Source organism: Panthera pardus, unplaced genomic scaffold, assembly GCF_024362965.1.
Source record: "Panthera pardus isolate Hobbes unplaced genomic scaffold, ASM2436296v1 HiC_scaffold_16, whole genome shotgun sequence".
NCBI lineage: Eukaryota > Metazoa > Chordata > Mammalia > Carnivora > Felidae > Panthera > Panthera pardus.
The window spans coordinates 77,945,395-77,970,905 of NW_026526721.1; the positions used below are offsets into that span (position 1 = coordinate 77,945,395).

Genomic DNA, 25,511 nt, shown 5'->3' on the forward strand with positions numbered 1-25,511 from the left:
AGGAAACGCTGGTTTATTAGATCTCCCCTCCTGCCATTTTTCAGATGGGGCAGGGTGATACTGATGACCACCCAGCTGCCCTCTCCCTGACCTCAGCAGGGCCACTCTCTTACATCCATGTCTGTGGTGGCAGGTGGGTAGGAGAAAGCACAGGTAAGCACGGATCATCCTCAGGCCCTAACCAGGACCACCGCACGCCCCCTCATGCAGAGAAGGATTGGTATGTAGACATGCACCCTGGACGCTTCATAAATTCTGTCTGTAAGAATCCCACATCCCTGCTCCCCATCTCTGTTCCCTCCCCAGGAGTCTTCTGGGAAGGAGGAGCACAGGGATAAAGAACAGGCACTAGCAGGCATTGTTGAAGGAAACAGGAACCGGCAGGCAGGTTATCCGCCGAGAAATGAGGCAGTACGAGTTTCTTCTTCTCTTGAGTCCCACAGTACATCATAAGCATTACACATCACTGTGGCTAGTCTTCTCCCCTGATCCATACCTGTCTGCTGTCTCTAAAGGTAGGCGCCATGTCTTAAACATTCTTTTTAGGATCTGGCACAGGACAGTGGCAATTGAGGTGCTCAAGAGACGTCAGATGGATGGATGGATGGATGGATGAATGGACTGGTGGATGGATGGACTGGTGGATGGACGGACAGACAGACAGGAAAATGCATGACTGTATGCACCACTCTGCTCCCCTGTGTGGCCCTACAAGGCCTGGCCACCACAGAGACGATAAAGTAGGAGGAGAATCGCTATACTCCCCTGTGATTTTGACAGGGGACTAAATTCAGCCCAAAGCATCTTTCTTCCTCTCTCTATTTACTCTGGACAATCTGTCCCTTATCAGATGAGCTCAAGGCTGGTTGGAAATATGTGTATTTTATTTGACAATATCTTCTTCCAGTTTTGTTTTGCTGCGCAGACATTTGTCTGTTTTGCTGTATGTTGTGCATCAGATAGGATTCAGACAAATTGCTTTGGCTTTCTAAACTGTTTTGTTTTCTCCATTCAGTTATCATTGATCTCATTTCCCTTCCTGCATCTCACTCTTCTTCCCCAATTCCAACTTAACTCACAGTGAGAGAGAACAATTCCACTTTTACTCAGCTCCATCGAGGGCTAGATAGGCCACAGAAGTTACAAGGCCCAAGATTTAGTACCCAGGCATAACCAACACGCATGACATTCTGTGGGTCACCTTTCCAATTTGGCCCACTTCTCCTTCACAAAATAAAGCCCGCTCTTGATTGCCACAGAATCAAAGTGGAATAGCTTCAAACCCTCTGGGCACCAAGTGGCACTCACATGTGCCATGTTTTCACATTTGGCGCCGCTGGGGAAGATGTCTCATCATTTTTAGCTCTGGTTCAAGACAATGGGATGGTGTCTGTTGGCCTAGTGAAGGCCCACTTCACTCTCCATCCCAATCCCCATCCCACTCCTGATCCATCTCCCACCCGAGGCGGCTTCCTGGGCAAACAACACACGCGGTGTCCCAGAGCCCTGTAGATAAAAGGGCCCCTGCTTGCCTGTGTTCTGCTGTCCCCACATTGAAATTAACTCTTAAACAGAGCCCTGCATTTTCATTTTGCACTGAGGCTTGCAAGCCGTGCGGCCAGTCTTACAAACCCAATCCCCCAAAGCAATATAGAAGGAAGAGCATCACGAAGAGGAGGATAACAGAGCAGCTTGGCCAGCTGCTGGTGGTGGAGCAAAGCAGCTGCTGGTGGTGGAGCAAAGGGCTCCCCACATGGCAGAGACCAGCCATGGGATGCCCTGCATTATAAACATTTAACAAGAGAAAGGGCAATGTGGGGGCGGGGGGGGGGGGGACATGAAACTGCCACAGGCCCCACCCCGATCAACCTTCACCATCTTGCATGGATTCGGGGCCTGACTCACGCCCAAGGTGTGGCTCACCATTCCTGCTAAGCACACGGGGCTCCTCCCTACTCATGGAGTCCAGGAGCAAGTGTGGGTTGCCCTGGAGTCAATGTGGAAACCATCCAGTCACCACTTGATATCACAGAGCTACATGAAGTTTCAGAGCAGACGTCAGGCAGCCAGCACAGGCCACCCTTTATCAGTGAAATAATCCCCTCCAGGTTCAAGAACAGACCAACCCATGTTCACACTGGGAGTCTGTTTCCCATTCTGGTCTCAGCATTAATTCTGTTTTGAATTACTTCCCTTTTCTAGACCATTGGAATCCACAGAGGCAGAACCTACTTCTCTGTCACACAGGTGACACAATCCCACACCCGGGACAGCAACCAGCAGATTCTGATGCTCAACATATATTGGTCAAATTAAATTGAGGATGGCCCTGATATCTTAAAACTGCAGTACAAGGAAGCTCCTACCACTGGCTCTTCTCTCCCATCCAAAATTCTTCTAATAGCCTGAATCAGGTCATATGTCTCAGTAGAGAAGAAATCAAAGGAAGGAGGCAAAACTTAACGTGTAAATAAAGAGCCTATCATAAACTACATGCAAGTAAGACAAGCTTTTGGAACACTGAGACTCCAAGGGAAGCATGAAGGTCACTAGTTAGGAGGAAATGAATTACACGCCTGTGTTGGTTTGGAGAGTCATTTCCGAGTGCTAGTTCACCAACTGTCTAGATGGACTTGGGAGAGTTTCCTTCCCTGGACTTTGGCTTGCTGGTCAACAACGTGAGGAGGACTGGATGTGCTCAGAGTGAGGTCCCTTCCAGGGCTGGCATTCTGTGCTTCTAAGAACCAAACTGTTATCAACTCCATTTCAGTGTCATGACTTAAGAACTGGTTTTTAGGGTAGGATTGTATTCTAGAACCCAAGTTGGCCTGACAAAATAACAAAAGTGACAAAAAATGCAGTTCAAGAAGTTGAGTTCTGACCACAAAAGGTGACCCAGAGAGGAAGCTGCTAGAGAATTCTTCTGATGCCAGATAGAGGGGGTTACAGCCCAGGTGACAGAGACACATTGGGATGGGGGGACTAGGCATCCAAGGAGGGGCCCTGGAGCAGTAGGGCCCCTGCTCCCAAGTGATGTGATTTAGACTGAGTCCTGCCACCAAGCACAGCCACTTGAATAGTCGTGCTGCTCTGATGGGATATGTGATGAATGGGGGGTGGTAGGCTGCAGACCAAGGCCATCTTACTGAGGGTCTTGAATACTAGGCCAGGAAGTTCATACTTTATTTTCATCATCATTACGTGTTGGGGACCCTATTGAGTCTTGACATTTGAGGAATTCCTGTGAGCTGTGACCAGAATGCAAGCAGACAGACTCAGATGTTGCCCAAATCACATGGGAAAGGGGATGGAGTGTTCCTTTGGCCTGTCAACCCCTGCCCCAGTCACATTCCTGAAACATCATAATTTGCACACAGGTAACGCTCTGTGACCATCTGAACCAAAGCCGGCCCCGCAGTTTGGGCTTCATAACTCCAGACGCAGCCTGGCCCCTTATGCCAAGGAATCCTTTGGTGCAAGACCCAGGAAACACAGCCCGAAGGCAACATTTGATGTGCAGACAGTTCCTGGACCACCTGCCTGAGAACCTGTGGTAAAAATTGCATATTCCCTAGCCTCATTCTCAATTTACTAGATTCAAACCCCTAAAGGAGGGTCCAGGAATCCTCATGTTAAGAAGTCCTGTTGTGAGGCAGGGGCAGGGGGTATGCTGGGGTGGCTCAGTCGGTTGAGCATCCTACTGTTGATTTCAGCTCAGGTCATGAACTCATGATTCGTGGGTTTGAGTCCAGTGTTGGACTCTACTGACAGTGTGATAGATAGATAGATAGATAGATAGATAGATAGATAGATAGATAAATCCTGCTGAGTGACTGGTATGCACATAAAAGGTTGAGAACTAGAGTGTTTCACTTTGTCAAACTACTGACAGAGAACTCCAATGTGAAACAGGTACACAAAAACCCAGGGGCAGGAGCTTGTGGGATGAATCAGTTTCCAATACACAGAAGTCATGGTGAAACTGTGTGACTGGAACATCGGGTGGTAGGGCAAGTGGAGCATGTGATAAAGTCAGAGGACGGACAGTTGTATGTAAGTGACCCACAAGCCCTTTATTTCTGCCTTGCTTCTGATGATAGGACATGAAAGTTCTTAGGTGGAGTTTCATGAAGGGCATCCATACTTCCAGGGAGGCTCTCTGCCATGTGAAGGGTGTGGGGCCGGTGAGGACAAGCCCCTGCTCCCTAGAGTTTTCTTACAGCACGTTTGGGACCCCAGGTGACGTGGGAACTGCACAGGGAACAACATGCCATATCCGTTTTCAGAGGGCGTCAACACCCTCCTTCCCACACCTGCTGTTCCCAAATATCACAACCTGATTTTTTTTCTCCAACCTCCTGTCTTGATAATGATTAAATATTCATGGATTGCGGTGATGCCAGCATACTTTGGGAAATTTCAGATACCTTTTTTTAAACAGAAGCTTCTTTTTTCTTTCAGATGATCCCACTTTTGAAAAGAGGGAAAAAGAATGACAAATTGCAAGTGACTCAAAAAGTAGAAACTGACAAAAAAGCTAGTAATGTCCTAAGTTTTTCGATAGTGTTTCCAGCCCAAAGTATCCCACTTTAGGAGAAATGAAGCACAGAATTTAGAAAACAGAGATGCCGAAGAGCAATCGTTCATATTGCAAAAGAACAGGGTGATTTACATAGCAGGGTCCATTTTATCATTTCATTTTAGCACAGGGTCCATTTACATAGCAGAGTCCCTAGTTCTGTGTAAAATACAAGCAAATTTGCATATATCTGTATTATTTATTTATTATGCAAAAAGATGGTCACCACCAAGTTGCCCCTTGAGCTACCAGGAAGGACAGGCTGATCCCCAGGTAGAGCGAGTGGGCATGCATGCCAATTCAACCAGAGAAATTCCACTGCTACCTGGGTATCCATTAGAGGTTCCCGGAACTTTTAATTTTTACAAAGTTGTGGGGAGGGGCCAGTAATACACACAGAGACCTCGTTCCTTAAGTTGGCATTTCCGAAAACTAAGACACATCGAGGGACGACTGCCCTGAAGTCATATACTACATTTTAGTTTCAGAGTAGCTATTTCCCTTTTCACTATACTTTGTTACTGCACAGAAATCTTCCACGTTTATTAGAGTAGCCTGTTTATCTCGTAGAACTGTTATGGCTTAAACCTAAAACCAATAATTTGTTAAAATAGCCAGAACAACTGGTGATGAAGTTATTTCCCTTTCCACTGTACTTTGTTACCCCATAGAAATCTTCTACATTTATTAGAGTAGCTTGTTTATCTCCTAGAAATATTATGGCTTAAACCTAAAACCAGTAATTCGTTAAAATAACCAGAACAACGGGTGACGAACTCGTACACTGAAGGTAAGATGTGAACTCTTGGCTTCCTAAGCAAGTCTGACATTCTTAAAGGTCTCCAGATCAGCTGAATAATGTCAGTGTTGATCACAGTTCTGTCTTGAACTCACAACACAGATAACTTGGGCCAGCACATTCCAAAATTTCACTTAAAATACCAACTAAAGCAAGGCGTTTTCAAGTTGAATCAATGCCTCAGTGAGAATTAGTCATTCAGAGGAAAAAAAACCTAAGAACCTGATGTTGGATCAGTTTGTGTCCTATATTTATTTATTTCTAATTATTTAACAGATACCTATGTAGTGCTTAACTATGTGCCAGAAACTGCAATTAGAGCCTCACAAATATTAATCATATAACCCCCCCAACAACCATGTGGGGGTGGGTACTATACATCATTGCTATTTCACAGGTGGGGAAATTGGGTACCAAAGGCTAACTGGACCACCATCACACCACTGTTCAGTGTGACAATTATAAAAGATGCTCTCCTGGGTCACATTTGACATAAAGGGGTACTGTATCACCATCAGGATCATCTCCCCAAACTCCCCTGGAGTTACTCCAAGACCTCCAAAAAGCAGAACCACTTAAAAGCTGTACCACTAATTTCATTATTAACAATCAGCTGATAATACTATCTAATATCAATGCCTTGTGCTCCACCAACACCGTGTTAATGCTTTATATACACGCTAATTCGATCGGGGAGACATTGCCATTGGACCCATTTTGCAGATGAGGGAAGAGACTCGGAGAAGTTAAGGGATATGCTGAAAATCACGAGACCCTTAAAGGACAGAGTTGGAGTTCAGCACCAGATTCATCTACCTACATTACATATGTTGTAGCCGAGGTCTTTAATAGGTTCCTGCAGGTGTGTTTGTGTTATCCACAGTGTTTTAATAATTTTTGGAGAGAAATGCTAAAATCGAATCACTGAGAGATTTCCATGAAAAATCTATAGCCTGGTCCTGTCATGAGCCCCTGAAACACATCAGAGACTGCTGAGCATTTGCAGAGCCCTATGAAGAATCACTAAGTTAAGACGCAATTGCTGTGACCTACTGAAAGTATCTTCTACTGCAAATTATCCCTGCATGGCAAAGACGCTGGGATTACAACTAGTAATGTTCTGTTAACATTGAAATAAAAACAAAACGCAAATTTACACAGCGTGATGCTCTCAGGATTCATCCATGTTGTGGCTCGTGTCAGCACTTCACTTCTTTTTATGGCTAAATAATATTCCATTGCAGGGCGACACCCCATTCTGTTGATCCATTCAGGAATTTGTGTTTGCCAGGAGGAGCAGGGAGTGGAGAGTGATAGCTTAGTAGTTAGGGTTTTCCTTTGGGGTGATGAAAAGATCTGGAACTATGTAGGGGTGATGATTGCACAACATGGGGATGTACTCAATAGTTAGAATGGTAATTTTATGTTATGGGTATGTTACCACAATAAAACAAAACAAAACAAAACAAAACACCCTAGTAGTTCATAGATCTTCCAAGAAACCTTACTTTAAAGAAACAGTAAACTCATTTGGAGTCTTTGTTTGATAGCCTATGTGTACTCTGATCTCCTCTAAAACAGAAACCAGCATCACTGATATGAACCTTCAAGATCCCATCATGGTATTTAAAGTCACCTCCCCAAATTTCCCTACTTGTCTGTTATGTTCTCAGCGGCCTGGATTAATCTGTTTTCAAATGATTTCTGAGGTTTTCCTACCTCCGTGTCCTTACTTTCCTCTTGACTTAGAACTTGGAACACTGCCACCTTTTCTCTCCCTTATCAGCCATCAAAGATCAAAATAAATGGTATTATCTGGCTGTTGCTAGAGACAGATGCAAACCCCACTTCTGATACAACTTATTGTATCTTCCTTGTCATATTACCTACCCTCTTGCTCCAGAAAGCTCTCAGTGTTTCCTCATTGCAAATCAAACTGAGTACAAAATTATTGTCCTGTCATGAAAGACTCTTAACAATAACACCTCACCCTCATCCCTCATTATTTTCCTTCACATATCATATACTCCAGCCAAACTAAACTGTCACCATTCCCCAAATATGTCTCACACACTTGTACACCCATGCCTTTTCTCGGGATGTTCCCTCTGCCCCGGAAGGCCCTTCCCACCCCTCCGCCTACAGAAACCCTTCACAGCTCCCAAGGCGATTCCAAATTTACCTCTTCTGTGGAACCTTCCACCAGAGCTTGCCATCCTTCCACCTTTCAGAGGCCACCTGCCTTGACTCAGACCCTCTGTCACAGCACAGACCCTATCTGTCTCAGAACAGAATGATTTCTAGTCTGTGCCATTCCCACCTGGTCTGTGAGCTTTTTAAGAGCAAGAACCATCGTCACAATCACTGTAAGTCCATCATCCCTGCCGTATGACAGAAGCTCAATTAAAATGTATCTCATGGAATGGAATGGTATAAAATATAATGACTAAAGGCAAAAAAATGAATAAAGCCCCTGCATTTAGACCGACTTCCAGGCTTTTGAGCCTACACAATGGAATATTGTGCATAGTCTTGGCACCTGACAAAAAGTAGTTGGTGAGGGGAGGCAGGTAGATGTGCATAAGAACAAAAAGAAAGATTTGCTATTTTTAAGCTACGAGGGAGGGGAGGAGCAAGCACTCTGTCAGGCCCTTAATATATTTGTATCATTTGATGCTCATGATATCCCTTCTTTGATGGCTGAAGAAACTGAGGAAGAAGAAGAGTGAACGCACTGCCCATGTTTCGACACGTCCTCTGACTCTACAGCCCATGCTGTTTTCCCAGAGCACACTGCTTCTGAGAGAGAGAGAGAGAGAGAGAGAGAGAGAGAGAGAAGCTACGACTATCTTTTCTAACTCTAGCCCCCAGGATGATCTTATACCAGATTACTTCAGTTTACATGTAATAAGATGCAATAACAACGAAAGCCAATACCTCCTAAATGTCTATCATGTATCAATTAATAGGTTCTTTCAATACATTGTCTCAAACTCTACAGGCATCCCAAGAAGTGGATATTATAAATCTCATTACAAGGAAGGAAACGAAGTTCATCAATATGTCCAAAGTCAAGCCACATCACAAAGCCAAAAATCCAACCAAGATCTTTATAAAGCACCCTTTCAATTTCATCTTGGCCTCTTCTCCACAGATTCTAGCCATAAGTAGTATAGTAAGAGGAGTCTTTAAAAAAAAAAAAAAAAGGAAATAAACAAAAACAAAAAAATACCACCATGGAAAAAATTGCTATCTTGAATATGAAGAGCATAATAAGAATTTTCCATTTGGTGATTGAGATCTTTATCCCTCAGAGAGAAACATACATAGAAACAGGTCTAGCAGGTGAAGAAGGTGGGGCAACACCTGACTCTCCTCACTTCCTCTGAGCTTTTATCTTTCCCTAGAGTTCTTTTATTTTGATTCCTGTTGCCACCACCAAGCTAAGTCCCCATCTCTCAGGGCTGGGGATGGGGAGAAGATAACAGAGGTACTTTCCCTTTTTTTTTTTTCTTCTCACCTTAAGGTGAACATAATCTTCATTCTTGTTTTCCTTAGCATAACAGAGACAGGCTGACATAGTCAATGTGAAATTTACCAAACACTAAGAAAAGCCCAAATGGAAACAAAGAAAATAACAACAGCACAAAATAGATGACTGATTCCAAGACCTGTAATTAGAGAAGGGGGTTACTGAGCACCACATTCTATCACATTCCCCTAGCCAAAGATTATCTTACACAATTTACCAGAACCTTGTATGGGGTCTTTCCCTCTTGACTCCATGTGGGATTATTCTCCCGCCACGAAGAAGAAATCACCCAATCAAATCCCCAGAGTCAACTCTCAGACTACTTTGGGTTCTTCCACTCAATTCTGCTTTCCTTTCATAGAATTCAGCTCATAGATCATCTGCCAAAAGGTACTAACTGACATCCATGAGTCTTAATGAGCACTTCACCTCATCCCAGCTCAGGCTAACAATTTTGCCCACTTCCTCATCAGCATTCAGTTGACCCCTGCACCCGCCCACCCACCCACCTATCCATCCACCATAGAGGCATTCCTTTGGAATTTGAATTTTAGAATTTATTATGACATTAAACACAGGCAATCTCTGAGAGAGCCACCCCAATACTCCTTTACAATGCTTGCCAAGACTGATGATGGCAGCTCTTTGCAGCTCCTGAACCTCACAGAGAAACACTCCATCAAAGCATCACCTACCACAACAGAGTTTACCTCAGGGCTGTGACTTTGCATCTGCAGCACCTGAGAAAAGCAGACGTCCTATTTCTCCTTTCACATCCCACATTGTACCCCTAAGACCAAGAACAACATTAGAAGATCATTAAGTCATACCAGCCACTGAATTATATCATTCTTGCTGTAGGCCCATGGCTGACTTCAGGTTGTCGGTAATCGCACCAAGAATATATAAATAACAACAACGACATGAACAAACACTGCTCGCCTTAGAGTCCTGAAAGTGCTCTCTACTTTATGAGAGTTTCCCATCTCTCATCTCTGTTGGGCCTCCCAGCAGTTCTAAGAAATCACCAGGATAGGGGGTATAGCTCCACCTTTCCCTCTTCCCAACCTACTCCCCCCCCAGGATCATCTTTCACTTTCTCCTCTGTGTCACCTTGACACACCATGCTTCTTGTTTATGCTTCTCTACATTTGTCTGCCATATTCCCTCCACCCGCAACACCACCTCCACCTCTTCCTGCACCTGATGGAACACACCATCCTCCTGAGACTCACTCCCTGGGAAATCTTTGGTAATTCTCAGAGTTGGGTCTGTCCCCTTATCTCTTCATTTAAAAGGCAGGAAAGAAATTTTATTACCTTTTTTTTTTAAAGTACATTGCTCAGATTAACTACCATTTTGAATTTTTTAAAAGAGTATACTATGAGTTAGCATCAAAATGAAAAGCTGTGAGCACACAATGGCACAGACCCAGGGCGGTAGGGTGTGAATGTGGTGTGAGAGGAGCACATTTTTATCATTACAGGAATAACTGCCAGCTCCTCAGAAGAAACTCCTGGAGACAATAAACTTTATTATCTTAACAGCTTTTACAATCATTCTTTTTCAGAAGAAAATTGCCTTTGTCTAGGGCAAAAAAAAAAAAAAAAAAGAGAGAGAGAGAGAGAGAGAGAAAAAGAAAAAAAATACCTTGATGAATTCTTGGGTAGAAAATGTGCTTTTGAAGACAGCTACAGCTACAGAGAAGAGGGCAAATATCTACGGGGAAAATGAGAGTAATTCGGTTTTATTCCTCAGAAGAGGGAGTGTAAAAGGAAGACAACAGAGCTGTGAAGTGGAGGAAAAAGACAGAACCACTGTGATGGAAACGAAGTGAACAAAACAGAATGAGTCCCGTGAAACCCCGTGTCATGGGAACGCTGACAGGGCTCTTCCCATCTGAAGGTAGTAAAAAGCCCTGGATCCACACAACCTCTCAGAGCCTCAGTTCCTCCAGCGGAACAAAGAGAATAATAATGAAACCTAGTTCACGGGGCTGTTTTGGAAAGTGAGTAATAAGAGATGGGTGTGAGAACCATAACGATGGTGACTATTTCCCCTACAAGATGGTTTGAGGGACACTCTAGTGTCGACACTGAATGACTACGATGTTGATATTCAATATCTTTTTGATTATAAATGGTTGGGCCTGCGTTTTTGTTTTGTAAATGTGGCCCCGGCAAACCAAAAGCGTGATGTAACATTCACAAAGTCTCACAGTAAATAGGTGATGTCCCTTTAATCCATTTGCTTATTTATTCAAGATTTATTAGTCTCTATAACATGTATTGCACAATACAGGGCAACCATAATTCAGTCTTTATTGCTATTAGACAGGTCGGGTTCCCTCCAGCCAGAAAGGAAAGAGGATGACAGATCTTATGACAACTCCTGTCGCAGACCCCACATGTTCCAACCCAGCAACCTTACCCAAGGAGGACGTTGGGGAACGCGTTCACAAAGCAAATCTTCCCATCCTCCTGGGATGCAGCAGTATGCCCGATGTTTTGTTGTGTGTTGTATTTTCATGGAAACTTCCTCCCAAAGGGTGAAGGATGCCTGCCACACTGCCTTAACAGACTACTCACTTCCTTCTTTGCTTTTTCTGTTCTTCCTTGTCTTTTGCCAAAAGCATCATCAGACAAACCAGAACAGAAGGTGGCCGGAACCTGGCCTGTGTGTCCACCTCACAAAGCTCCAAGCCAGAAGGAGAGTGCCCCTCACTGAGTTCCTGGCATTTGATGTTCAGTCTGGAAAGGAAGCATGGCCATCTGCCTTGGACTCTATCAAACGGAGTCTGTGCTCACTGCTAAGTCCCATGGCCATGTGGATCGTGGACCAGTTGGAATAGAAACAAGCTCTCCAATGCAGCATGAGTAATGACAGCTCTAGGGTCAGAACAAAACCCAATAGAAAGGCAGGGAAGAGAAGACGAGAGAAGTAGGTCAGTGCCTGCTCTTCAGGACCCCAAACAGAATGGTGGGTGCTGAGACCCTGGCTGGCCAACCACTCATTCAAGCTTCTCTCCAAGACACGCAACTGAGACAAAGGAGAAGCAGAGAACCAGGGTCAAGGAGGTTCATGGAAAACAATGTCTCCCACACCTGTTGTTTACAGATGAGGAAACTGAGGCTCAGAAAGAGGGAGTGACAGCAGCTGAGTAGCAGAGCCAGAGTCAGAATTGGGCATCCCATCTCCCTGGCCGATAGCTCCTCTCCTACACTGACATGACTCGCATCACTGGCTGAGGAGAGCCAAGTGGGGTGAGGGCAGAAATGCGGTGGTTGTAAGTGACTGTCTCCGTGATGCTCAGTGTAAGGAATCTGTCCCACAGCCCGAGAACCCCATCAGCAGGCCATCAACAGGCCTCCAGATAATACAGTTTACATCAAAACAACTTTTATTTCCTGACTGCTTTCTCAGCTGTGCCTTAAAATAAAATGTATGTGTCTAATTTCATCCGGCTCTGTGCTGCCTCTGCCATCAGAGAAGCGGGCGGGAGTGCTGCCGGAGAGGCTGCAGAGAGTGGGGGACTCTACGGGGTACACCAGAAGAAGAGCGGTGGCGGTGCAGACACCCCCCGCCCCCACCAGCTGAGCTGGGTGTGCATCCTGTGCGCCTCTTCCTGGCTCGGCCTCTTGGCACCACAAGAGCAGAAAGGGCCCGGCCACGTGGACCTTCAATGCCGCCCAAGGCAGGTCTTCCCCATCACCCTAAGGGACACCTCATCCTTCCAGTTGTTCCACCATAAACTCTGACAGTTATCCCCGTTCTCTCTCCTGTAGACTTGGCATCCAGTCTATGGGTAAACATCGTTGGCTCTAACCCCCATAATATAGCCTGTGTTTGCTTCCTATTGCTGCTGTTAATGATTGGCCACAAATGGAGTGGATTATGTGCCACAATTGTTTGGTTTTTGTCTTATATTTCAGAAGTCTGCTAGGCTGCATTCCTTCTGGAAGCTCCAGAAGAAAACCTTTTCCTTGACTTTTCCAGCTTCCAGAAGCCAGCTACAATCCTGGGTTCCTGGCCCCTTACCCCATCTGACGTCAAAGCCAGCAGCATCTTCTCTGTTTCTTCCATCACTACGTATCTTCTTTCTAACACTACTGTGTCCCTCATAAGGACCCCTGTGGTCATGCCGGGCTCATGTGAATAACCCAGAATAATCTCCCCATCTCAAGATCTTTAATTTAACCACATCTGCAGGGCACCTGGGTGGCTCAGTCAAGTGTCCAACTTCAGCTCAGGTCATGATCTCACAGTTCGTGGGTTCGAACCCCTTGTCAGGCTCTGTGCTGATAGCTCAGAGCCTGGAGCCGCTTCAGATTCTGAGTCTCCCTCTCTCTCTGTTCCTCCTCCACCTATGCTCTGCCTCTAAAAAATAAACAAACATTAAAAAATAGAAAAAAAAAAGAATTATTAACCACATCTGCAAAGTCCCAGTTGCTCGAAGGTTCCAGGTATCAGGACTGAACACGTTTGGGGACATTTTTCCATCCTACCACATAGCTAAACTGTGATTATTTTCCCAGGACCTCCATAGCTACTCCCCTAATCCCAGCCTCCATCATCACTCACTTGAGTTGCTGAACAACCTCCTGACCAGTGTCCCTGCTTCTGCCATCCCTCTACTGGCACCACCCACCCCCACCCCTGGTCTTCCAGACACAGCAGTCAGAGTGGTTTATTAGGAATGTAAGTCAGATCATGTCTGTCCTCTGCTCAAGATGTCTTATGGCCTCCAAGACCCCCATGATCCAGCCCCAGCACCTGCAGCCCTTACCTCCTCCAGTTCCCTTTCTCTCACTCTGTCCCTACCAAACTGGGCTCTAGATGGGTCCTCAGACATGCCAGGTACACTTAACGCCTGAGAGCATTTGGCACATGCTGTTCCCCCTTCTTGAGACACCCTTCTCCAGAGGCTCACATGGCTCATTCCCTCATCTCCTTTAGGTCCTTAATTAAATATCACTGCCTTAGCAAGACCTATCTTGTCTGCCCACTTTAAAATGACAACATCTCTTGGGGTGCCTGGGTGGCTCAGTCCGTTAAGCACCTGACTTCGGCTCAGGTCATGATCTCATGGTTTTGTGTGTTCAAACCCCGCGTCCGGCTCTGTGCTGACAGCACAAAGCCTGGAGCCTGCTTCGGATGCTGTGTCTCCCTTTCTCTCTGCCCCTCCCCTGCTCATTCTCTTTGTCTCTCAAAAATAAATTTTAAAAAAGTTTAAAAAATTTTGAAATGACATCTCCATAATACAGCCACCTTCCCTGATTTATTTTTCTTTCTAGTATTTACCTACATCTGACATACTACTACACGTGGGTTTTTTTTATTTTTTAATATTTTTCTTTATTTTTGAGAGAAAGACACAGAGTGAGTGGTGGAGGGGCAGAGAGAAAGAGGGAAACACAGAATCCGAAGTAGGCTCCAGGCCCTGAGCTGTCAGCACAGAGCCCGACACGGGGCTCGAACTCATGAACTGTGACATCATGACATAAGCTGAAGTCAGACGCTCAACTGACTGAGCCACTCAGGCGCCCCTATACTACTTATTTAATACTACTTGTTTATACAAATGTTTAACTGGTCATTTTTCTGCCTCGCCTCTCTCCCCACCACAGAAATGTACACTGTGCGAAAGCAGGTAGTTTTACTTTTTCTGCTCACAGCCTCAGCACTTGTCACATGGCACATAGTAGGTGCTCAACAACTATTTGATGAATCAATGAAGCAATGAATCAGTGAATGAAGTTATTTCTCTGAGACTGCTTCTATAACCATAAAATGAGAGTAACAATATCTACTTTTTATGCTTTTCTGGACATCCCTCAGGTCTTCCTGTGCAAAATCCAAAATTTTTCCTATTTTTGAAGAATGAAACAAGCTGTGAGATATTGATAAGCTCACTTTCCTTTTATCCAAGGAAACAGTTTCCTCACCTTCCCTGCTCTTACAGGCAGAAAGATAATGGGCATGTGGTCTAGATTTAGCCAACAGTTTTCTCTGTTTTATTTCTCTTCTGTAGGGTAATCTAAGATATGCCTGTTACCACTTTCATAAGACAGCTGTGCAGATACTATTGATCCTTTGGTAACACAGGTTTGAACTACACAGGTCCACGTATAAGTGGATTTTTTTCAATAAATGCAGTACAATACTGTAAATACTGTAAATGTATTTTCTCTTCCTTATGATTTTCTTCTATGTAGTTTCCTTTATTGTAAGAATATAGTATGTTTTACATATATAAAATATATGTTAATCAACTGCTTCTGTTATCGGTAAGACTTCTGGTCAACAGTAGGCTATTAGAAGTTCAGTATTTGGGGAGTCAAAAGTTATACGTGGATTTTCAACTGTATAGGAGTCAGCATCCTTAACCCTCACATTGATCAAGGGTTAACTATAATAAAGACTAGCAATCCTACTCCTTCTTAGATTTTTCCTTCACCAAAAAAAAAAAAAAATTTCCAGTGGAACAGACATGATCATTTTACTACCACACATCACTTTTGTAAAGGAAACTGCCCGTGTACAGTCTTCATTGGATGATGGGCTTTCTTCCAGCTTAGGAGTAGTCACGTTCATGAGCTAGAACCTGCTTCTTGCTGAAGCTGATTGGACCAGGAAGTGACCATGGCCCAAGGGTTGCCAAAATATAGGCTAATCAGCAACTACAGCATAACTTAAAGGAAAACTGTACCCAGCTAGGGGCTATGGTAATTAACCACAGCAATCAGAATATGCTTCTTCAGATTTTACAATATGGAATAAATGGTACAGCCTGGTAGAAGGAAGAAAAAAGATTCTAAGAGAAGCAGAAACTGACAGAGTAGCTGAGATGCACTGAAGTTGATGTACAGAATAAAGCTCATGGTCTCTGGCTTCCACAGTCCCTAGAGCAGATCCAAGTAGATATGTTGGATCCAGACCACCTTCCCATTCTAGGTGCTGTGAGGCCTGATGGTTAAGTCAGAGGCCTGTTTGCATAGGAGTGTGTCCTTAAAATAAACCCTCTATTGCCTGATTTAACTTGAGTTTCCCTTTCTCACACCTAAGTTTGCTTAACGCCCTCCATAACAAGGTACCAAGTAATATCCCCTTCCAAAGCCCTCTGCAATGCCATGGTTTTAGCTTTATTTAGGATCAGATTTGTCTCTGCAGGATACACCTCCAAAGTGCTTAGATTTGTAGTGGAAGACATCAGCTCTTTTCCCAACTCAGATCCACTCTTTCTGTATTAGTGAGTTCCTAATAATAGTGCACTTTAAAATTGCAAAGCCCGTTTGCTTTTCTGAATGCCTGTGCTTATTCAACCCCAAGGACAAGTAGTACTAAGGGACTCACTTTGGAGATATGCTTGCCATTTTAATTGTTTGTGCAGATCTTTCCACAGATATCTTTAGAAGAGAATGGGAGCCAACACTGGACTTATATTAATTGAAAATTACTTGGCAATTTCAATCAAAAGATTAGGGCTTTTTTGGCACCCGAGACAAAACCAAAGAAATCCCAGGCAGTGTCAGAGACGAGAGGTCTTGGGGAGTCAATTCCCTTATCTCACAGATGGGAAAACCGAGGCCCTGAGATGAGTGGCTTGCTCAGGGTCACATACGCAGGAACTGGGAATGTCAGGGCTACAGAACAGATATCATAACATCCAGCCTGGACAGTAATATCCTTTCATCCATGCCCTCAGGGAGATAAGGAGCTGACTGAACAACCCAGTCACTAACTACATGGGTAGCAATGCATTCTGTTTACCATTTTGTTGATTTTTTATTAAAAATGACTCCAAGAAAAAATGTGACCACCTCACTGAGGCCCCAAATATCTTCAGATCCATATGGGTCCTGATAAATATATTGAAAGTCCATTGAAAAATAGTTACTGATTATGTGCTATAAGCCAGGTCCCAAGCCAAGCACGGAAGGTTTCCTCTTTTAAGGAGTTCAAGCTTTAATGAAGGAAGACAAGTGTAGAAACCAACAGTTACGACTGAAAGAGGTAAGTGAACAGAAGGTAGCCATACAAAGTCTACAAAGTGTACAAAGACACTCCTGCCTTTCTGCTCTTTATTAAAAGTCAGTAGGCTAAGCTACATTTCCATTTTCTCTAATAAAACATAGAATAGCCCCAACCCATTCATTCTAAAGTGTGATATTCATTCAGCTAATGGTTATTGAACTTGGCACTGGGAACATAAAAGGACACTGGTCAGTGTGCCCTCAGGAAAATAACAATTAACCTAAGTAATGCAGGCAAGGATCAATGCTAAAGTAGTTGTTCAACCGTGTGGAAATGCTGTGTACATAATCAAGTACTGGGAAAGTCTCTGAGTGAAAGTTAACATCTTTTTTGTGAAGGCCTCTAAGAAAAGGTGGGGGCTTGAGTTGGAAAGATGTGGTGGATGTCAGCTGCCAGATGGCAAGAAGGAGGCAGTTCCGGACACAGGACTGAAACAGAGAAGTTAGTGTGGGAAAGTGAGAGCAAATTGACCCCGTCACACAGAGAGAGTAGGCAAGGCGTGAGGGAAGACAGGGGGCATGAGAAGGAGTTAGAGGAAATGCTGTTGGGGGGTGGGGGGTGGAATTTGCGTTTTATATCAGAAAGCGTGGATCTGAAAGGTCAGGCAGATAACCACATTGACGGAACAAAGCACACTTGGCCATCCAGCCACTCCTGACCGGGTCTTGGATGAAAATCTCTCTCCCTGTGGCAGATTCCATCTAGAGGCTGCACATCTTCACAGAATAGGAAGACTGCAGATCTTGATCATTCAGACACCCCTAAGAAGGCTATTTAATGCTTTCCCAGAGTGCCCTTCTTGGAATGAAAACAGCAGATTGCACGCTGTTGTGTTACTTAGCGTTAAAGGATTCCTTCTCAACACTCCATCACAGGTGATCTGTGGGTTGAAGATGGCAGGTATTCCGTAGACACTGAATGTGAATTAATACTGTAAGCAGCAGACAAGTGATGCTTTCTAGGCAATGCGGAGATGGCTGGTCTCTATCCACCCTCCCTATATTTGACCTCCAGCAATATAAAGTTGGGGGCCAGGGACCGGGTGACCTGGGGATACACACTGTGTGTTCAGGAAAGTTAATTCACCCATAAGATGGAGTTACCATAAAATGGGGTCTCCAGAACTGGAAGCAGTTCTACCAAAAGGGGTTAAAAAGATGTTAATTGAAAAAGATTACATCCTATATGATTCCAGCATATGACATTTGGGAAAAGGCAAAACTATGGAGACCGTAAAAAAGTCAGTTGTTGCTAGGGAGTGGAGGGAAGGGATGACAAGATGGAACTCAGAGGAGTTTTAGGGCAGTGAATATATTCCGTATGATACTTTACCGATGGATACCTGCCGTTATACACTTGCCCAAACCCACAGAATACACAACATGGAGAGTCAACCCTAATGTAAACTATGGAGGGTGGATGATAATGATGTGCCAATGTAACTTCATCAAGTGTCACAAATGCATTCCTGTGGTAGGGGACGTGGATAATGGGAAAGACTGTGCATGGGTGGGATCATGGGATGCATGCACTCCCTCTGTACCTTCCTCTCAATTTTGCTGTGAACAGAACGGCTCCAAAAAATAAAGCCTTGCCAAAAATAGAAAAATAAATAACATGAGTTTTAATCAATTGGTTAATTAAAAGGAAACGAGAAGAACACCCATGTACGTAGGAGGGACAGGATGTGGTTACCCCTAAAACCAGAGCAGGGATGGTCAGGTGAGGAAGGAATCCTGCACAGTGGTAGGTGTCAAAGCAGGTTCTGTCTAAAAGCACCCACATGAGCATGGGGAGGGAGAATGGAAGGGAGAGAATTCCTTGGGCACTGGAGGCTCAGTTCTGCTTCCATCAGACTAGTTATGGCTTCACCTATTTCCCATAATGAGTTTCCACAGAAGAAGATTTTGAATAATGAGAAGGTTCAGAATGAATGAAAGCATGTGTACAGACACTTTACCATCAAAATCTGATCCCATCATTTCTCTGCGAACTAATCTTGAGTGAACTTGTTGCACTGGCCAGGCAGCCAATGCCCTTCAGGGGCTGGCTTCAACCTTCTTCCGGTGTTTGTCTACAGCTTCCTTCCCACGTTCCTTTCTCACTGGCCAGACTAACTAACAATTTACACCTCGTACTTGCCTGTGCCATTCCTGTGTTCCCGTTTCTGCTGGTAATGTTAACTATGCTTCAAGACTTAGCCCAAAGGAGTCTTCGAAACCCCCAGAGAGGGGTCTTCTGTTTTGGTAACGCTTGGTAACTTTGCCCTAAAATAGTGCTTGCTAAGTTATAATGACGTGGTGACATGTTAATTTCTGCCATTAGACTGGGAGCCCTTCAAGGGCAGCAACCATGTTTTGTTCATTGCTGCTTTGTTAACCAACTAGGGGAGTGCCTGGCCCTTTCAATGATTTGTGGACTGAACTTTCTCATTCAAGCTGCAGTGACCAGTAGTGCCCACCAGATGGCAGTGTGTGGACATTTTTCCCTTACCAATCAGAAGGGAGTGGAAGGGTTTATAGCAAGTTGACTTTCATTTCCGTCCTTGCAGACAGACAAATCTCTGCAGACATCGGGACTTTTGACTGGGCAGTAGAATTCACACTGCTGAATCGGACCCTGGGGCAACTATTGGATTCCCTAGATCTCCCTGCTTTCTGAAAACATTCCTCCTCCCTTAGGCTGAGAAAAGCTCATACTATTTTGTATTCTAGGACAGAGAAACTTGGATTTGAGTTTAATCGTGAAAGGCACAAAGTGACCATCTTTTCAGCGCTTAGAGAAAATGGCTACCACCACCCACTGATTGCTGCCATCCGTTGAGGTTCCTCAACCTGCTGCCCACACCCATCTGCCAGAACCAGACAGCAAGCCAAAGTCAGAACACGTTGGCTTATTTTGAAGGTTGGGTCTTCCTGGGTTCCTGCCCCCTTCTCACTTAAGAGCAGGCCGGACAGGCCAGGAGACTACAGGTGCCCTAAGCATAGAGCCCTGGCCTCCTTACCTGTGAACCCTGTGTTCAACTGTGGAGCTCCTCATAAATAAAGGGTTCCCAAGGGGAAGATACCTCCAGTCCAAACGAAAAATGGACAAAAATCTCAGAGCATTTCCCAGACTAGAAAAGCCCAAAGGCGAGAGGGCCTTACCTTTCTACTTCTTTCTGTGTCTCTCTGTTCACTTCAGTCAGGCAGCGCAGGTGCTCTCCCCTCTTGGTACTTTGTAATCTGCATCGTCTCCACCGCTGTCCACGATGCTCGAATTTCTCCAACCTTGTCCTATTCCCATGGACTTCTTTCTCCACTGCTAGAGAAGTGGAAGAACCAGCAAGAAGATCCTAAAGACCTCTACTTCTTTTAACCAAACAAGGCAGTCTTAGTTCTAAGGGCATCTGACTCTGTTCCCCCCTCCCCACAAGGCAAAATGCTTTGTTCGATAAATAGGAGATTGGTTAAGCCACAGGCTCTGGAGTCAGCAGCAGACGTGGGTCAAATTCTGGTTCTGTCACATCCTAAATGGGGAAAGTGTTTACATACCTCAGAGGGATGTTGTGCCAATGAAATCATAAGGCATGTAAAGTGTTTAGCGCAGCACTGGTGCATGGGGTACGAAATACATGTTAGCAATTACTATTAGCGTTAGCAGAAATTCCCTGCAGAAGGCACGGCTTCCCAGAAGTAATTCTCGGTATTATACTCAACGCAGCTTCAGAAACTTCTAAGAACCCAAACCTCTTCGTAAATCATGTCATGAGATCTGTGTTGCTTTCATTTACTTGTGTTCCCATTCAGTAGGACTTACTGGGTATATAAGCCGTGGCAAGCTCAGAGGAGGTTGATACAAGGATGCTTAGACACGGTCTGTCTTCTCAAGGAGCTCACAGTGCCCTCAGTAGACCCACTCACCAGCAAGTACCGTGCAGTGGGATTGGTGTTCTCGCATGGGATGTATAAGATACAACAGGGAGAGGGAGCCCGAGCCCCAATACTCCTTATAAGGCATTGTAGACCTTTTGTGATCTAACACTTGCCTTCCTGGCAATGCCTATTCCCAAAATATTCGCCTTTTGAGAATGTGTTATGATGCCCCACCTCTAACCTTGGCACTGACAATTCTCTCTAAATGGAATACCTTCCTGCCTGGTAAAACTCCTACCAATCCTCCAAGTCTCTGCCTAAAGGTTGTTTCCTGTGAGGAGTCTTCTTGTCTCCGTGAAGGAGACAGAGGGACTTCTTCTCCCATTGGCTGTGATCTCACTGAAGGTACAAGCCACATACTTGTACTTTGTCCCTTAACACTTGACTCAGTGCCCAACTCAAAAGGGATATTTAGTAAAGCTGACGCACTAATGAAAGATGCCCCGACACTCACCCCATGGGAACAGTGTTGCCTGCGGCTGAGTCACTAACAAGGAAAGCCAGCTGATCTGATAGGTTACCTGTCCCCACGTCACACAGACCCATATAGGAAAGCTCCACTGCCACAGAAAGTATCCTAATGTCACCCAAAGTGTCTTTCCTTTTAACTCACACCACTTTCTTCCTAGTTTTTCTCTTTAGAACAATGCCAAATAATTGCGTCCACATTCTCTTCAATGTAGCAGCCCTTCACGTATATGAAGACATCAGACAGATAGAATATCCAGAGAAGACCCTCCTTGGTGTTTATTCCCCTCGAACACATACAGTTAATCAAACCATCATTAACATACATTTTTAAAGCCCCTAACACATGCCGAGTACTTCTTAGAAGCTTCGTGTGTCTTAAATTTAATCCTGATACCTCGACCATTACCCACACACGCATACCTTAAGTTTTGACTTGCTTCATCATGTTGGTTTCACCCCTGTGTTCTAGAAGCTCTAGATCATTTTAGAGTTCAGTCCTGTATTACTATTATCAATAGTGCATTAATCAAAACATGTGCCAAGCATAATACCGGGCCTCTTTTTAAATTCTCATATTAAACTGAAAAGGAAAACAACCATATTGCTTCTTGAACAGGTTTGAGGCTGAACAGTCAGAGAGATCAAGCCCTGTTCCTTATCACCTTCCTAATAGGTGTCAGAGGCAAGAGCCCAGGTCAGCTCAGCCTCCCTGCAAGGCCAGCTTCCTTTCCTCTATCCCATGCCCTCTCTTTGTGTCAGTCCACAGTGTTTGCTTTTCATCTGAGTCCGGCGTCTTCTGCAGATTTGGACATTCCTCCTTCTAGTTAACGTTTCAGGTCATTAATAAAAAGTATTGAGCAGGAAAAAGGCTTTGGTCCTTGCCAGAGACCTCTTTCTAGCTTACACAGAGGTGTTTAGCAATCCCTAAGAGCCACTTGTGTTAACCAACTGTGCAACCGGTGACTATGACACAATCCTGCTCATATTTGACCACCTTATGTATAATCACATCACAGGAGGTCAGGTTAAGTCCATTGCTGAAATGGACCAATTTACCAATTTAGTGGCAGAATAAGAAAAGGAAATGTGGTGTGTCTAGCGTGACCTGTTTGTGGTAAATGTGCATTACCTTCTAGTGATGGGTTCATTTTCTTTAAAGTGCCCACAAGTCAGCTGTGTAATGATCGGTTCCAAAATTTCAGCAGGCACCTAGATAAAACTCATACAATTTCCTGTCTTTGATGCTTATTCCTATGATAAGATACAAAGTAAACCCCTTAATTAAGAGGGGAGAACTTTACGAACTTGCCCATATTATCTGTTCTATTGAAAAGCAACCCCACTCACACCCCCAGTTGCATTCCAGTGCTCAGCTTGGCAGCAAAACCTTCCATTTCTTTGTTTTGGAGTGTGACCTCACCTCTGTATTCCACATATCTTTTCTTCTTCATTGCCTATACAGGCAGGAAGGCACCAATCCCACTGAGCCAACCTGGCAGAGTGGTTGGCTAAATATTCTTAACCCCAAAATTAAAGATTAAAACCTCTTCAAAATTGTGAGAACAAATGGTTGCCTATGAGGCAGATGGATCTGAAGTCAGCTTACAGGAAACTGCTTTCTTCCATGACTGTGTTAAATCCAGAGGACATAGATGGTATCTGCTTGTCATCATTGTATTCGCAGAGCCGGGAACGTGGTAAGTGCTCAGAAGTATTTGTTATAGAAAACGGGGAGAAGATGGGAATGAAGATATGTATACCTTCAGGAGAGGAAACTCGAAGATTTTTTCTTAATGTTTGTTTGTTTGCTTGTTTGTTTATTTTTGAGAGAGAGAGAGAAAGAGAGCACAAGCCATGGAGGGGCAGAGAGAGAAGAGACAGAGAACCCAAAGCAGGTTCCAGGCTCTGAACCGTCAGCATGTAGCCTGATGCGGGGCTCAAACTCATGAGCTGTGAGATCATGACCTTAGCCAAAGTTGGACACTTAACTGACTGACCCACCCAGGTGCCCCTCAAAGTTTTAAATTCATATTAAAACATGTATGATTGACATGAGAACCTTTATAGAAAACAGATCTGGTCAGAAGACTATGGGAAGAATTCCTGAAGATTCCTACAGGAGATTGGGAAAGCCACAGAGAGGTGTAAGACAAGAGAAAAGCAGAAGGGATATGGGGCTGCCTGGAAGCAATGGAATAAGCCATGATGTTGGACACAGAGGTCTAAGGTTAAGTCTCTGATGTCCTCCTATTAGATGTTTGCCATTGAATAAATGTCACACCTTCACAGAACCCCATTTCCTAACTGATGTAACAAACACAAGAAGCTGCATCTCACAGGAGAGCTGTGAGCATCAACCATGGTAAAGAATATAAAAGCACATTATCAACTCAACGTCACCTACACCTAAATCTGCATTGGAGTCACCTTGAATAGAAGACCCGAATAGAAGAGCACTGGATTACCAGAACACATTTAGGATGGACTAAAAGTCTGCTTCCTAAATGTGGACTCGGGCAAACTTGAAATGTTTCTGACTTCAGAAGAACGCTGACCTCCACCAGGTGGGTAGAGAAGACAGCGCTGATGCAGTTTCAGAGCAGCTGAGAGATGAAGCCATACAGATATTCATCCAGCACCAGGTTCTCTCTCATCAGCTAAACTCAGCACATCCCAAATGGAATGTATGATCTTCTGCAGAGAACCAATCATCCTCATTTCTGGTACTGACAGAACAGTATCTCCAGCCAGTTGGGCGTGAAATCTGGGTCTTTATGCCAACTCCTCCACCACTCTAAGGGGAGGCAAGGGACGGACAGCCCAGAGCTATCATTCCTGAGAAATCCTTGAACTGCTCCGAGCCCCAGTATTTTCATCTGTCAAATGGAGATGGTACCACATGCCCCACTTCATTTCGGCATTTTATGAGAATCAACAGATTGATGTAAAAGCTTTTGAAAACTGTAGGATGCTATTTAAAAAAATAGATGGCCATAATAATTGCAGCGTTATAGGACTACAGCTGGACAACTGCCCTTGTCTATCCTGTACATAGAAGATGAAGTCTAAATATCTCCTATTAAATGTCACCAAGAGGTATTGGTTCAAAGAAGTGTGGCTACCACTTGTATAATTGTTCTACTTGTTCTCTAGCTAAATAGCTTAAATCTACGGAGTTCTGATGCTAAAGAAATTAAGAAAATCATCACCACATTAAAGGTGCAAAAAAAATTTTTTTTTAAAATACATTAATGAGATGGTGGGAAGTGGACTGACATTAAAGTAGGTTTGCAAGTGTTTGGTTTCTCTAATTAAATGGAGCTAATGAGTTTCTCCACTGAGCCCGAGCACTGGGCTAAACAGTCTAACAAGCCTCGGATTCTGTGATCTCAATAAGGGACGGCCAACTGGCAGCTGAAAATACCTGTGTCATGGTGTGATTCATCTCTCACATCTTTGAGTGAAACCTTCCCATCAGAATGCAGGAGCAGGCCGTAAGCACTGCAGGGGGTTGAAGGTAGATCCTCTAGAGTTTTCAGAAGCCATTCGAGGGACCTTAGCACCATGTCACTATGAGGTACAGAGAATCTCAAAGTGGAAGCCACCACAGATCACAAATCAGAGCTGGGAAAAAATTGGCAAAAAGAAGATGGAATTTAATTTAACCAACAATAATTGAGCATGGAGGTAGGGGGTGGGGCACAGAGGTACAAAAGGCAAGCCACCACTGTCCTTGCAAAGCTTACAAACAATTTAGGGAGATAGATATACCAAATAAAAAGACAATTTAGAACATTCTCAGCGTTTCCCTGGTACCTCCAGATGGCATCAATCCTTGACATAGTTGATGAAGCCATTTATGACATATCCCAACTTCCCTCTCCATTTCTGGCCATGTCCCAAACTTCTCATCCACACACAAGGAGCATAGATGGAGATTCTCTAAGCCTAGTATGTCTTCTTGGGTACCCATCCCTTTGTGTGGGTGGTCCCTTCTGCCTGGGAGGCTTCGTCTTTCCCTCTGGACACGGCCAACTGTCCTTTGTAGGGCCATGTGGGCGGTGAAGCCCTTCTTATGGCTCCATTTCTCCCAATTTTCAGACTCTAAACTCATTCCCTCTTACGGGTCTTGGCAATAGTGTCTCTCTCGTTCGTATCCCTAGTCATTTCTCAGGTCTCCAA

At 44.4% G+C, this 25,511-nt stretch overlaps 1 protein-coding gene across 2 annotated transcripts in view; it reads right to left on the bottom strand.

The window, feature by feature from the left end:
* The window catches only part of TPRG1 (tumor protein p63 regulated 1), a 215,501-nt gene that overhangs the window by 143,540 nt on the left and 46,450 nt on the right, over positions 1-25,511 (bottom strand). The window contains exon 1 of one of the 2 annotated variants that reach the window (XM_019463493.2): positions 22,936-23,038. The exons of the other annotated variant lie outside the window; for it this stretch is intronic. The gene's annotated coding sequence lies outside the window, so the exon portion shown is untranslated. Of the gene's footprint in view, positions 1-22,935; positions 23,039-25,511 lie in introns of those variants that run through there. 2 annotated transcript variants of the gene reach the window in all.